Source organism: Gopherus flavomarginatus, chromosome 7, assembly GCF_025201925.1.
Source record: "Gopherus flavomarginatus isolate rGopFla2 chromosome 7, rGopFla2.mat.asm, whole genome shotgun sequence".
Lineage (NCBI taxonomy): Eukaryota > Metazoa > Chordata > Testudines > Testudinidae > Gopherus > Gopherus flavomarginatus.
Window position 1 is genome coordinate 95,578,160 of NC_066623.1, and position 3,405 is coordinate 95,581,564.

Sequence of the window (3,405 nt, forward strand, 5' to 3'; positions counted from 1 at the left end):
TAATATGGTGGGCAAAGACTGAAGCCTTTAATGAGGGAGCAGAAAGCTGTTATAGCAGCCAGATGTATTCTAAGCTCATGAATTTAACGAAAAGGCTTATCTAAGAGGTAGTCCAGGATTTTGGAGCACGGAACCATTGAGGCTTCAGAAAAGTGAATGGACAACCAAGGCGTAGAAGCATTTCCTCTTCTGAACGTAAATTTTGCTAGATTTCCTGCTATAGGATAACTGACTGAACTCCTCCGAACAGGTTAGTTCCATGCTCTCAGGTTCAAAGAGAATGTTGGGATGGATCATGGTCCCTGAGTTCTGTGACAGGAGATCCTTCCGGAGAAGTCTGGGCTGGAGGTTCAAGTACCACACTTGTTTTGGACAGGATGATGCTATGAGGATAACCCTCACTCTTTCCTGACTCAATCTAAAATCTTCAGGATTAGAAAAAGGCAGGTAAGCATCCAGGAGGATAAACGGGGGTAGGCACAATGTCGAGAGTATCTTCCAATGAGTTGCAGACATATTTTCTCTTGGAGCAGGACAGAATTTCATGTTGTTCAGATGGCAAAGAGGTCTGCTTCTGGGGAGCCCCAAGTCTGGCAGATGCTAAGGAAGACAGCATTATTGAGCTTCCATTTGTGGTCCTGAAGGTCCTGGACACAATGGGTATTCTGGAGTTCTGGAAGATAGCCAGTTGAGATTTCTATCCAGTTCCAAAGCTTAAACAATGCTGCACACACAGACTGGGATCTTGCTCTGACTGTAGCCATGTCTGAAGGCACTTGAAGGGCAGCCTTGAATGAGGCATGATAAATGTGGAGGCATACAAGCTGTAGGCAAGTTCTTGCACTTGTTTGCAAGCTATGTTGTATTGGCAAGATTAAGCTGGATAGAGTAGAAAATCTCTTTGGTGAAAGCTCTGGCAGTTAAGAGCCTAGAATGGCTCCAATAAAGTCTAGTCTTTGGGCGTCTGTAGATTTCTTTTTATTGATGCTGAGGCCTAGAGATTGAAATAGGGAGTCCTGGAGGTTGCGACTGGGTCTCTACAGTTGATCAGTCCCTGAGGAGCCAATCAACCAGGTAATGGCTGCTATGCCCCACTGATGTGTTGATTACAGATTGCTCTCGCCCCTTGCTCCACCGATATGGCCACCAGGTGCCCGTTATCTACCGGGTAATGAGCGTTGGGGTAGGGCGGAGGTTCGATCACTGGATGCCCTCGGGGGGGGGTTGACAAGTGCCCAAGGGTAGGAACGGGGATGACGCAAGCAATCAGTCGTAGTGTTAAAAATTGAGGGTTTATTAAATGAGTCACAGATAAGGATAAGGGATAACACAATTAGTTACAGCTTGGGCTTACAATATAATACTAAAACAAATAACACAAACACTACAATTACAAACAGAAGCTGGCCCTGGTGTTTTTCTAAGTCCCAGTAATTATGCAGGTCGTCCCAGGGGTTAGTAAAGTGATATTGGTGCTATTAGTAATCATAAATGCAGCAACTAATCTTACTAAACACAAATTGCGAGGCTCAACTGGTCCCCCTTGCGTTCAAGGTTTCCTGGTCAACGGGTTTCCCCTAGCAGGAGCCTTGGGGCGGCTGGAACCAGTCTTTGCCTCTTATCTAGCAGCACAGATATACAGATATCCTTAACAGCTAATTCTACTTACACATACAAACCACAAAAGTTTCATTACGGCCGGCAAGCAGTCAGGCTCTGGGAAACGCGTGAGCCAGGTAAGAAAGCTTCAGGTTGATCAGGCCTGGATACGGTTCGACGGGAATTCGAGTTCTCTCCGCCCGTCCCCGGGAGGGGGCCAACAATATATAGCGAATTTTTCGTCACAATTTGTGATAAGCCAATTGCGGGGTCGCAAGTGGCTCATGCCCATACAAGGGAGGCAGTCGGGCCCCAACATCCTTACCCAGGAAGCAACCGTCGTGAGGGGAACTTCGTCCCTCCAGGCCGGCTGACCACAAGGCTGCTTTTTCCTGTTACAAGTTCTGCTTTCTGAGCAGCTACGTGATCAGTGGCAGTTCTGGGGGCTGGGGGAAAATTCTGTTGGGGGGTGGAGGCCGGAGCACCTGTTGTCTGGCCCTGGGGCCCTACTTGGGGGTCTAACATGCCCCCATGCTCCGGCCGACAATGCCCCACGTACCTAAACCTCAGTGTCCGAGTCAGCGTCCGCTCCTACGAGCAGACGCGTCTCAGTGGCCGAGGCAATAAGGGCACTTCCCACCATCCGCCGAACACAGGCCTTAACAAAAACACACCCGAGGCAGAGGAGGCAGAGGCCCACCACGAGCGACACAAAAAGGGACTGAAAATAAGCCTTATAGGCTCCAAGGCCCAGCCACTCCAGCCATGACCAGAAGCGGAAGGTCTCTCTGGACTCACGCACAGCAGTTCCCAGGGCCTGAAGGTCATTAATCACTTCACTTAAGTTTCCAGAGATAGAAGAAAGAGAGATACAGCACTTATCTTTAAACTGTGGATACATGGATATGAGGGTTTCACAAAAATCCCGTGATTGTAACAAAAACTGTATCATTAAGCGATTCTGAAAAGAATAATCTGCTAATTCATCTAATCGCTGATTAACCAAGCTAAAGCCCTTTGCAGTGGTGTTGGCTAGCGTTTCAATAGCCAGCGATTGAAATAATACTTGCTCACGCAATAACATATATCCCACGGGGTTAAATGAGACCACTGAAGATACTACAGAGGACAACGCACCCTTTGCCCTCTCCCACCATCCCCAAGAACGTCAAACCCGCCCGGCCGGACTGGGCTGCCGGGTTTTGACATAAAGACCACCCCCTTTTATTAGGATAGACCCAATGGTACATATACCTTTGGGATTGGGGGGGAGTGCCGCAAAGGCTGTCTCGCCACATAGCCAAAAGTGACCGGGTCTTAATTTGTTTAAAACCCAACTAAAATAAAAATAGGTGTGCCTAAGAGGGTTAAAGAAGTCGCTAAAGGGTGGGACCATGACATCCATTTCCACGACAGTTTTATTGATTATCGGCAGGGGGGTGTCCCGATCCATAACAACGTTGCCGTGGGACACGCTGTCATAGACAAGGGTTTGGGAACAGTTTGGATACGTGCCTACCCAATAGGGTGAGTTTGACCGGCCTCGTCGTCCCTTCTTGCCATAAAACACCCAACAGTGGGACGCCATGGGTCTCTGTCCGGGTGACAAGGGGAGTGGGCCTAGATAACGTGCCATAGTTTTATTAAAAATAGGAAAGACACGGGGGGAGATGGGGTTAAAATAATCATTTGTACAACCTGTCCACTGCACGATAGGGAGCCACTGAGCAAAGGAGGAAGAACAATTAAGGGGACTATTAATACTACTAAAGTTAAACACTAACGGCAATAAATCAAACAAAGGCC